General features: G+C 45.7%; 1 long non-coding RNA gene across 1 annotated transcript; it reads left to right on the top strand.

Annotated features, from left to right (window-relative positions):
- Positions 1-2246: 2246 nt before the first annotated feature.
- Positions 2247-12317, top strand: LOC147727565 (uncharacterized). Its single transcript, XR_015309490.1, has 2 exons — positions 2247-2591; positions 9230-12317. It is a non-coding gene; the product is annotated as an uncharacterized LOC147727565 (long non-coding RNA).
- Positions 12318-12702: the final 385 nt, after the last annotated feature.

Raw genomic sequence — 12702 nt, 5'->3', positions numbered from 1 at the left:
AGTGTCACTTTATGGCTGCAAAAACACTGCATGTCCCTCCCATCCTGAAATACAGCCAGGGATCTGTGGAAATTAGGCTACAACCCCCATTTACCTGAAGTCAGCATGCTAGGCAGTTTATCACACAAACCCACATTCTCAGGCACATACTGAAGCAGATCAACTTTATGTGTGCACTCCCTGCACTCTCCTACTTTCACTCTGAAACACTTACCATGACATCAGTAACACCATATAGCCTCCCATACTGTGAGAGCACCTCGTCCACTAGGACCTCCAGCTCCTCTGTGGTGAAGGGACGGGCCCTGGTGTTCTCAGTTCTCGCCATCACTGAGTCCATGAGACAGGAACAGCAGCAGTTGGTGGTGAAGAGTGGCAGTCAGCAGTGTCAGGAAGCAGTGGAAATGTGTGGCTCTCTCGCAGACATACATAGCCCACTAGGGTTGTTTCAGTGGTACTCAGTGGCTTGTATTCCAGGTCAGCTTATTTCAAATGTGACCAATGACTGGCCCTGCTTTAGCGGAGCACGTCTACCGCGATTTTCAAAAGATCATTTGTCTTCCACGTTTGCGGTTCCCATTGGCTGTAAAGGCATGGGCATTGGCGGTGACACACCTTTAAGCTAGCCAGGAATTACAGAAAGCCTGGCATGACCAAAAGGCTGTTTTAACTGTGTATCAGCCAGGACAGAAGGTATGGGTGTTGGAGCCAGTGGCCCCATCATCTCTCCAAGACAATTGGAGATAGCCCCATACCTTACTTGACCAGAAGGGGGAAGTTGCCTACCTTGTGGACCTTGGAACTCCCAGGGGCCCTCACAGGGTGCTCCATATGAACAGGCTCAAGCCATATGTGGACAGGTAATACATGGGCCTGATCATGGCTACTGATGAGGCACAGAAGGAAGAGAGTGACACACTCCCTGACCTCCTCTCACAGAACCCCTTCCAACGCACAACAAAGGCCACACTCTGGACTTGGTCTGGTCCTCCCTCCCTTTCACCAGCCTGAGGTAATATAAATTTTATGGTCATGTTGTGTTCCCTAGCGAGTACCCCACCGACTCCATGTACGAGTTAAAAGTGCATGTAACTTCCCTCCTGTACCAGCTATGAAGACGCAAATACATTTGCGTCCAACGTTAACTTGTCCTCTTTCAGACCCACCATGAATGGGTTTGATGGTCCGTTCCTAAGTATGCTATGCCAACGTCTTTTTGAAGTGTACTCCTACGTTTTTCAGCCTGGCTGAAAGTAGGCCCTGAATCTCTGCCACCGAGCCTCTTTTCTGGCTTCTGACTGCGAGGGCCTCTGCCCAAGCAGCCCCCGTACCCGTGAACTCTGACTTACTTCTAGCGCGGCCCTCCGTGCTCAGCTCAGCCTGCTGCCTGCCAAGATTGACTATAATCTTCGAGTTATCTGTTTTCCTCCCCGAAGATACATTCCAGCCTGCTAGCTTCAGTAAACATCCTTCCTCAGCTACAGGGCTAAAGGGCCGACCTGTCTTTATGCAAGTAATTCATAGCCTCTGTTGCCATGCTTCCATGGAAGGCCCCATGCCCCCACGCTTCTCATACAGACACTCAGGCGCTTATACACGCACTCACAGCAAGTATAGAATAGCTTCTGCTCTAGAGACCTTTCTGCCCAGATAGCTTAGTTCCTAAACATCAGATATCAGATATGATAGAAGCACAAGTTGATCTGACATGCCAGACTTCTGTCTCTTTCCGCCAGTGTAAATGTCAAGTCCCCTGCACCCCGTCTATCACACGTCATGCAGCTGCGCGCGCATCCAAGCTTCCGATTTCTGCTGACATTGCAACATTCTGTTAGCACCACCCCTTGGTGCCACCCACTTGCGTCACCTATCAGTGACGTTTCTAGCACACACCCTAGTTCACGCCTAGTTTACGCCTCTTGATGATGTACTAGCACCACGTGTATACTGTTATCTTGTCTTCTCTCAGCTGTTACGCCTCTTACATTGAACATTATGATGTAAATCAAGTATATAAGCTATGTATTGTCAATAAACGACAGCGCGCTCATCTATCCCTTCTGACATCCTGTGTGGTGGTCAGAACATGATATCCTGATTCCTTTATGAGGAATAAAACCCTTAGAAACTCTTACACCACGGACTCTGTTTTCCTTCATTTCGATTGAGTTATTATTGATTAAGTACTTATCTGCATAGAAATTAAGAGAGTAAATTAATTATTTACATCATTTTGGCGCCCGAATAGGGACCCCTCCCCCACCTCACGCGCCGGAAGGTGCGTTGCAATCCGTGTCCCCTGCCATCAGTTAGAAGGACCACACGTGTACTGGCAGGATTTCCTGCATCCCCCTCTGACACACGGAGGTGACGAAGACTGCGATCAGTGCCCAGACGAGGCGGTGAGGAGTGCGGAGGATCCCGACCAGAGCCCAGCCGAAGGAAGCAAGGTCCGAGGTGTGAAGAGGCCCACCAGTTTTCCGAAGTTTTCCGAAGTTTTCCGAAGTTTTCCGAAGTTTTCCGAAGTTTTCCGAAGTTCCGAGTCGAGTCCAGTCGAGTTTTCCGAGGCCTTCTGTTTTCCGTGCTTCCCGGTGAGTACCATTGCTGGGTCGTATCTAGACGGGTTTGGGTACGCAAGTCCGGTCTGCACTGTTTTTAGGCAGTGTATCTGTACTGTTTAGCAGTATATAAAGTATTCCGAATTTCTGCACTGTTACAGCAGTGTATCTGTATCGTTGAGCGGTACATTCAGAGTAGGGGGAAGTTAGCTATGTCTTTAAATGTTTCATGTGATTAATGTCGTGGTATGAATGTGATTGTTTTTGTGCATTATTGTGTTTTTTTGTTTAAATAGTTACAGGCGAAATTAAGTATTAAGGATCAAGCATTTCAGTATCAAGTAGGCACAATGCCGTTTTTTAACAAATTAAAGCAGATAGGAACTAGGAAAGGGATGTTAGAGGAAGAGATTCCAATCCCCCCTAGGGACACTCCAGGTAATTTCATGTATAATAAGCATGGCATAGACGCCATCTTGTATCTAGAGTTATGGACAGATTATACCAAGCACCTAGAGGAAAGATACCGATGGCCAGTTAACGGAACATGGGATGCCGAGTGCATCATAAAGGTAGAAGAAATATTACGGAAAAAGAAAGCTAGACAATCTCAGAAAGACGCCATAGAATTTTGGCGTAAGGAATCACGTAAGCGTGCTGATAGAGCACTCCGTAGAGAAGACAGGCTTAAAGAATCAGAAAAGGCCCAAGAAAACGAATTAGTTACTGAGGGAATTCGAGTAAAAGTAGAACAAATAGATCGTATCCAAAATGGCAAAGTGAACAACATGTATCTTTTGGCCGATGGTACCCCTGACGCCATTTCAGAAATACCGAAAAATTTGCCGTCACCATTAGTTCCAACTAAAGTAATGCATAAGACTACTAAAGACATATTCCTAAATTCATATCTCGAAGATGTAGCGCCAGCTTACACCAATCTGCCTGTTCGTGCCCTGCCTACTGACAGGGCCGGGGGTGGTACTGCCCCCCAAGATCACTCTCAGCCGACACCGAAAAAGACTAGTTCCGTTCCGCCAGCTCCGCCACTTCCCTCACCTAAAACTGATCTGCCGAAACCACTTCAATCAGATCCTACTAAAAGACAAATTCAGATACTGACTACACACAGAGATAATGCCCAAGTTTCCGCTTCAGGAGGTGCGACCGCGGGTCTCCAGACCCCGCCACCGACTCACAGATTAAATCTCAGAGGTATGCAGAGTCCTCTTACGCACAGATCCCCCCGTTCTTCTAATTCATCCCGTCTTGATGCACTAAAAGAAAATATGTCAGTTTGTAGATATGATCCAGAACCTGGACAGGACGACTTAATGATATTAGCGTCTTTACGGTTAAGATCTGCTACTGATAGTTTGTTATGTTATGCAGGAATGAAGGAGCGCCTAGATAGAATATATGAGTTCGTTCAAACGGGAAAGGACCCCGACAGTATTAAGGATGCCCTGGAGAAACAGAAAGTTAACATGCAAGCACTGATACTACGATTTTTCATAAATTGTCTAATAAGAGAACGAGACAGGCCCGGAACAGATCAGAGTGAATTAGATGCATTGAACAAGTGGGGTCAAAATATAGCTGATGGAAAACATGACAGACAAAATTGCATAGAGGCCATGTATAAAAAGATTAAGAAAGCAGTGATAGCAGTACACGAGAAAGAGAAAGAAAAGGTTCCCTCCGAGGAGGAAGAAGAATCTGAAGAACTAGAACCGACTACAAGCACTATAGCATATGTAGGTAAGGGAACTTATCTTAGGAAGGGTATCCGTCCAGAAAGCAAGAGAGTTTTCTTCTCTGCCTTAACGAATCCGAATTCTGCTGAGCATCAGTTCCAGGAAACTGATAAACGGCTTCGAGATCGAGTGGGGTACCATGTACTCAATTCTATGGATGAACAAGAATTAGCCCGATCAGCGGTATCATGGGCCGAAAATGCAGACATATATAATGATGACACCGTAGCACAGACATTTCTGAACCTCTCCCCCGACGAACAGAAATTAGCAGGGGTATATATGATTCAGCACCTTCTCATTAAGTACAGAAAACATTATTCCGATCCAGGTCCCTTACATGAGACACTAGAAGCACTACTGATGGATAGATGGAGAGGCCTAAGCACTAAATTAGTTCAAATAATTCTAGAACAACGACGCAGATATGATACCTTTGTAAGTCCTGAATATGTCCCCGCCCCACCTCCAGAAAGGAAAATGTACCATATGCAGTGCGGGGGTGGTATTGAAAGTCAGAACCCCTTACGAGAAGTACACCCTGTTATGGGTGAGGACAAGGTTTTGAAACGCGTGTATGTGCACACGCCTCTGACTAAATTAGAACTGTTAGAAATGAAGAAATTAGTACCATGCCATGATAAAGACCCTGCAGGTTTCCATAGAGAGCTTAAAGACATGTTATTAATGGGGGACTACACATATGATGATATCATGAAAATGTTGAAAGTATTATTGCCTACGGGTATATTCGAGAAATTAAAGGAAAAGGAATGGGAGGTGGGAGACACAAAGATTGCCTGGGCAGAAATAGAAGACGAAGAGAAAAAACGGGTTCCAGGGTTAGGCCTTGGGGACAAAACTAAAGCATTACCAGGTTTGATAGTACAGGTCCTGCCCAGATTATTGACAACTAGAAAGGAGGATTGGGATGCAATCTCGTCCTGTAAACAGAAACATGATGAAGATACTAGCGACTTTTATTCAAGATTCGAGAAATGTTTTATTATCAATAGTGGCCTCCAGCCAAGTAGCGAGTCGTACCCACATCTTTTTGTATCAAAGTTAGTCGAGAATTCCCTACCGTTAGTTAAAAATAGAGTGTATAAAGTCGAGAGTACATGGCAAGCAAATACGCCATCCCAGATGTTACAAATGTTACAATATCACCAGAATAGAATTAGGGAAGAACAAGATCAGGAACAGAAGCGCATGAAAGACACGAAAATGAAAATGTTAGTAGCCCAGACGGTCCCATCCGACAGTCACAGGAAAGGTACGACCCAGACAAGTCACGCTGCAGCTCCTGTTAAAGGGACATGCAATTATTGCAAGCAGCCAGGTCACTACGTACACGAATGTGCAGTTCTGAAACATAACATAGCGACAGGTAAAACTAAAGAGAGACCGCATCCGCCTAGACAAGACCATAACCAGCATCAGTCTACACAGAATACACAGCCCATGCATGCATCTGCACAGACAGCACAGACCGTAGCAGTACCACAGCCACAGCCCATTGCTGCAACTCAGCAAGTCTCACAACAGATGTACCAGTATGCCCAGTCTGCTTACCCCGAATATTCCCGATATACATGAAACAGCCTAGAGAGGGAAGGTGGCTTGCCTCTTATCGAGATTCCTGTAGATCAAGAAGGTCCTTATGTACACAGTCAAGTATTGGGGAAAGATAGAAAGTTTTTAATTGACACAGGGGCAAGTCGCACTACAATAAGTCATGACGAAGTTCCAGGGGCACCCCTCTCAGGCTCACAAAATGTTTCCCTTGGTTTTTCAGGACAACCTATTGTAAATGAAGTATCAGAACCAGTTCCCCTGGCTGTGGGTCCATTATCACGCGTTACAGACCTGTTACTAACAAAATCATGTCCGGAAAATCTGTTAGGAATTAAAACACTGAAGGCTCTAGGAGCTATAATATGCTGCTCCCCGGAGGGGGTTAGACTCTTTCTGCGGGATTTCAAGGGTCATTACGTCCTTCGTGAGTTTGACGTCAGATTGAAAAATGTACCTGATTACTTGTGGGCAAAAGGCCCAACTGATGTAGGATGTATGCACATTACACCATACCGCGTTACCCTCAAGGCAGGTGTTGTATTACCCAGAATCAGACAATACAAGTTACCACCCGATGCTGTAGCGGCTTTACTGAAAATCATTGAAGAGCTCATTGCCCAAGGAGTGGTCGTCGAGACCGACTCCAATATCTGTAACTCACCCATCATTCCGATTCTTAAACGTACTGATCCCAATGCACCGCCAGTATATCGGCTGGTGATTGATCTTCGAGAATTGAATAAATGCATTATCCCACAGTATCCTGTGGTCCCCGATATATCATCTCTCTTGACTGCTATTGATTCAGAAGCAACGTTCTTTACTGTAATTGATCTCAAGAACGCCTTCTTCAGCGTGCCTATTGATCCAGAGAGCCAATATCTCTTCGGATTCTGTTTAAATGGACGCAGTTTCAAATTTTCGCGCGCACCTCAAGGATTCACAGAAAGCCCCAGCATCTATAGTCAAGCACTGAAAAGACAACTAGATTGTATTCAAATGCCAGTTAACACCGCTTTACTACAATACGTCGATGATCTGCTGATCACCGCACGAAGTGAGCCCGAATGTGAAAAAGCATCACTGACAGTTTTACATTTCCTGGCCGACAAGGGACACAAGGTGTCTCCTTCGAAGCTACAATTCTGTGTTCAGCAAGTTGTGTACTTGGGTCACTTGCTGTCCAAAGTGGGGAGACAGCTCACTCCCGATCGCATTCAGTTAATTGTGAACATGCCGCAACCCAAGACACAAAAGGAAGTGCGGGCCTTCATAGGCCTCACCTCGTACTGCAGACAATGGATTCCCCAGTATGCATTTCTAGCTAAACCACTCATCCAGTTAACGACACAGGAGGCAGCGACTTCGACTGTCCTCCCTTGGACTCAGGAACACACACAAGCTTTTGAAGAATTAAAGAAAGTTTTATGCCAAGCACCAGTTTTAGCGACACCATGTTACAGCAAACCGTTTACACTTTTTGTTACAGAACGTGATGGCACAGCGTTGTCTGTCCTCACTCAAGACCAAGCAGGTTCACATAAGCCTTGTGCTTATTTTTCTAGTACATTGGATTCAGTAGCTCAAGCACTCCCTGCGTGCTTAAAGTCAGTAGCAGCAACAGCGTTAGCAATAAGACAAAGTGATTCAATTGTTTTAGGTCATCAGTTAACAGTTCAAGTACCACATTCTGTAGAGGTTTTGTTAAACAGAACCCAGACTCAACACTTAACTATAGCACGACTGACAGGTTATGAATTAACACTATTCCAGCCACACATAGAAATCAGACGTTGCAGCATCCTGAACCCAGCAACACTGTTACCTACAGTTATGACAGATCCAGCTCCGCATGATTGTATAGAAATAATTAATGCAGTAACTAAGCCTAGACGAGACTTAACAGATGTCCCATTGACAAATCCAGACCTGACACTTTATGTGGATGGTTCATGCATGAGAACAAGTACAGGAGAATTAGTGGCCGCGTACGCCGTGACCACTGAAACTGAAATTAAAGAAACACATCGTATTGACACACTGTCTGCTCAAGCGGCAGAGCTCATCGCTCTGACTCGAGTCTGTATTCTAGCCAAGAACAGAAATGTTAACATATACACAGATTCCCGCTATGCCTTCGGAGTTGTACACGACTTCGGAGTCCTCTGGCAAGAACGAGGTTTTCTGACTTCCCATGGGGCCAAGATCCAACATGGCCCCCTCATTCAAGCACTGTTAGAAGCAATACATTTGCCCTCGGGCATATCAGTCATGAAGTGTAAGGCACATACTAAAGTCACAGATTCTGTTTCCCAGGGTAACGACCTGGCAGACCAGACAGCAAAACATACAGCACTGACTCACACCCAGACTACTGATGTGACAAAGACAATAGTCCAGACCCAGTGTATGGCAGTTAGAGATCCCGCCCTAGATGTAATTGATATCCAGACACATGCTACTCCAGAGGAGATAAAGAAATGGACTGAACTAGGAGGGATTCAGACAGATCAAGGTTGGGTGACGAAGGGAAAATCTATATGGTTTCTCCCCGACTCAATGGTTCAAGTCATGATAAATACAGCACATAGTCCTGCCCATCTTGGAGAGAAAGCCATGTTAGACAGTTTACAGAATCTCTGGTACAACAAACACTTACGAGCAGCAGCAAAACAGAAAGTGCGTACTTGCATGATCTGTTGTCAGTTCAATCCAGGTAAAAGTGTCCCTGTTGAGCAAGGTGGATTTCATCCTCCCGATCACCCTTTTGAAGTCCTCCAGATGGATTATATCCAGATGAATAGCTGTAGAGGATTTAAGTATGTCCTTGTAATTGTTTGTGCTCTGTCCCGCTGGACCGAAGCATACCCAGTCCCAGACTACACTGCTCCGACCACTGCCAGACAGTTGGTTCGTGAATTCTTCCCACGGTACGGTTTGCCCCGTGTCGTGTATTCAGATAACGGACAGCCGTTCTCGTCCGAGCTGATGAGACAAGTTTCCCTCTTGCTAGGATATCAGTGGAGGTTCCACTGTGTCCGACATCCCGAAGCAGCTGGCCTTGTAGAAAGGCATAATCAGACACTAAAAATCCGTCTTGCCAAGATCTGTCAGGAAAAAGGGGTCGACTGGATAGTCGCCCTGCCCGTGGCACTATTCTACATGAGAATGGTCGCCCACTCGAGATCAGGGCTATCCCCGTACGAAGTGGTCTTTGGCAGACCGCCGAATATGTGGGGGACGCCCGTTCCGAAAAAGATCACTGATATTGATTGTAACATGTTGACAGATTACCTTGCCTCCTTGATGTCTGCACTCCAATCATGTCGTTCACAGGTTGCCGCAGCCTTCCCTGACAACACCGATGTAAAGGCGCATGAGGTCCGTCCAGGGGACCTGGTACTCGTCCGGAATTTCGACCGGAAAAGTCCGCTGGAGCCCCGCTGGAAGTCTCCAAAGACCGTTCTGCTTACCACCAGGACCGCCGTGAAAATCGAGGGGAGAAAGGGGTGGGTCCACACGAGTCACATCAAACTATGCAATGAACTAAAAAACGGACTGAAACAGGACTCTGACTCGTCCACCCCCACCAAAGACTGTGTTGAAGCACAAGACGTTACTGTGCCTAAAAGAGAAAAGACTCCTCAAGAACTTTACCGTATGAAGCTTCGATCTAGCAAGTCAGACAGTTTAATTGTTTAAGTCCTCCCCTAGGTGAATCGGTTAAATAGTTTCTGACATGTATCCCCTAGATCGAGTTAGAGAGAGAGAGGAAAAGAGAAGAACATATTGCAAATCACTTCGTAGTCACTGCATAGTGACACTAATAATCATGTTTATTCTGAGTATTCTAATTATTATTGCCAGCATTCTGCTTCCTATGTACTGGCCTATTTTCAGGCGTGAACAATCTGCTTACAATGTCTCTGCTGAACACACTTTTAGTGAACTTCCCGCACATGAACTCTCTTACAGACTTGCGCTGCGCAACAATACATTCATTAGTATGTTACACCATTCCCATCAGACAAATAATGCTACAGACTGTTGGATATGTGGCCGACTCCCTCCCTACCAGAATTACAAGGGAGCTCTGCCTCTCTTTCCGTACCCATTCACTCACAATGGCTCCTGTGGAGCATGGTTTAAAATAATTAATTCTTTAGATCCTGATATTGCTGTTTTCGATGGGGGCTGGGTTTGGGGAAACTTGAACTTAGTCCTGCTCAACGTCTGTTATCCTGATAAAGAGGGACTTCCCACTCGAATAGGAACTGATCTAGAAAATGAAGTATATGGATTAGGTAATTACACAATTAGCCTTATGATCCTTACTGTTGAATCTGAAACTGCTCCAGTTCTGCCCCATATGTTAGTACTACCAGTCACAGGTGAATTATGTGTTAGCAAGAAAGGTTCAGTACACGTAGGTCATAGTAAATGCACTACTGTGGTCGAGTTCAGTGACCATGGTAAATCGTCCTTTAAAGCTATCAGTCATTCCTACTTTGTTTGTGGTCATACCGCATACATACGTTTGCCTCCAGATTGGGATGGTACCTGTTACATTGCCTTCCTCCTGCCACCTGTTTTTCTAGCTCCCCCTGATTACCATAGAAATACGAATCTAGCACCGAATAGACCCAAAAGAGATATTCCCCTTGTCGACTACACAGAAACGGCATGGGAACAGTACACTGATTTCAATAAAGGATTCTTTTTCTTCCTAGGGCCTGTCCAAAACAGTAAATTAATACGCAGATTAACGAGAACACTCGAAGCAGTAGTGAACGAAACTGCCTCCGCTCTAGGTAACTTAACAGAGGAGCAGTCTGCTATACGGACTGTTGTCCTTCAAAATCGCCTTGTGATTGACGTCATCTTGGCAGATAGAGGTGGAGCCTGTAAGGTCATCGGGTCAAGTTGCTGTGTTTTCATTCCACAAAACGCACCATCTGTCTATCAAGCTATCACCCGTTTACATAAAATTGCAAATCAGATACATCAGAATCCAGGCACCTGGACTTGGTCCGGTTGGTTCTGGACTACGTTAACAGCTTGGGGATGGAAGATCTTATCCTTCCTAGGCATTGGCCTTGTTATAGTATTCAGTTGTTGCCTGTGCCTGCAGTGTGGGCCAGCGATATGTGGACTGTGTGCCACATCCTGCATTGAGCATTCCAGTTGCCTCTCAAACAGTCAAAGAAAGAAAGACGAACATATAATGTTACAAGAACAAACTGATCGATTTATGAGGATCGATATATCATGAAGGGTCCGTAGGGAACAAGGAGGGAATGAGGTAATATAAATTTTATGGTCATGTTGTGTTCCCTAGCGAGTACCCCACCGACTCCATGTACGAGTTAAAAGTGCATGTAACTTCCCTCCTGTACCAGCTATGAAGACGCAAATACATTTGCGTCCAACGTTAACTTGTCCTCTTTCAGACCCACCATGAATGGGTTTGATGGTCCGTTCCTAAGTATGCTATGCCAACGTCTTTTTGAAGTGTACTCCTACGTTTTTCAGCCTGGCTGAAAGTAGGCCCTGAATCTCTGCCACCGAGCCTCTTTTCTGGCTTCTGACTGCGAGGGCCTCTGCCCAAGCAGCCCCCGTACCCGTGAACTCTGACTTACTTCTAGCGCGGCCCTCCGTGCTCAGCTCAGCCTGCTGCCTGCCAAGATTGACTATAATCTTCGAGTTATCTGTTTTCCTCCCCGAAGATACATTCCAGCCTGCTAGCTTCAGTAAACATCCTTCCTCAGCTACAGGGCTAAAGGGCCGACCTGTCTTTATGCAAGTAATTCATAGCCTCTGTTGCCATGCTTCCATGGAAGGCCCCATGCCCCCACGCTTCTCATACAGACACTCAGGCGCTTATACACGCACTCACAGCAAGTATAGAATAGCTTCTGCTCTAGAGACCTTTCTGCCCAGATAGCTTAGTTCCTAAACATCAGATATCAGATATGATAGAAGCACAAGTTGATCTGACATGCCAGACTTCTGTCTCTTTCCGCCAGTGTAAATGTCAAGTCCCCTGCACCCCGTCTATCACACGTCATGCAGCTGCGCGCGCATCCAAGCTTCCGATTTCTGCTGACATTGCAACATTCTGTTAGCACCACCCCTTGGTGCCACCCACTTGCGTCACCTATCAGTGACGTTTCTAGCACACACCCTAGTTCACGCCTAGTTTACGCCTCTTGATGATGTACTAGCACCACGTGTATACTGTTATCTTGTCTTCTCTCAGCTGTTACGCCTCTTACATTGAACATTATGATGTAAATCAAGTATATAAGCTATGTATTGTCAATAAACGACAGCGCGCTCATCTATCCCTTCTGACATCCTGTGTGGTGGTCAGAACATGATATCCTGATTCCTTTATGAGGAATAAAACCCTTAGAAACTCTTACACCACGGACTCTGTTTTCCTTCATTTCGATTGAGTTATTATTGATTAAGTACTTATCTGCATAGAAATTAAGAGAGTAAATTAATTATTTACATCAAGCCCCGAAACTATTAGTCTCTGCCCTTGGTCCGACCACTACTTACTTCCTAAGCAAAGAGGCAGTAGACCCCCAGACTGGAAAGTGGTGCGGAGTTGGAACCAAATTTGTGCCGATTACCTGGTTACTACTCTACAGGAATCAGCGGCTCCCACATTCACACAGAGAAATCTTGACACAGGAAGTATGGCCCTGACAGATAGGTTACAAAATGCTATTGATAAGGCAGCTCCGACACACAGGGCCAGAATTAGAAGCCAAGGGTAAGGGAGCCCCCTAGTTCAACGA

Source organism: Lissotriton vulgaris, chromosome 3_1 (assembly GCF_964263255.1).
Source record: "Lissotriton vulgaris chromosome 3_1, aLisVul1.2, whole genome shotgun sequence".
Lineage (NCBI taxonomy): Eukaryota > Metazoa > Chordata > Amphibia > Caudata > Salamandridae > Lissotriton > Lissotriton vulgaris.
Note: the sequence above shows the minus strand (reverse complement) of the source record. Positions and strands in the feature narration are given on the sequence as shown.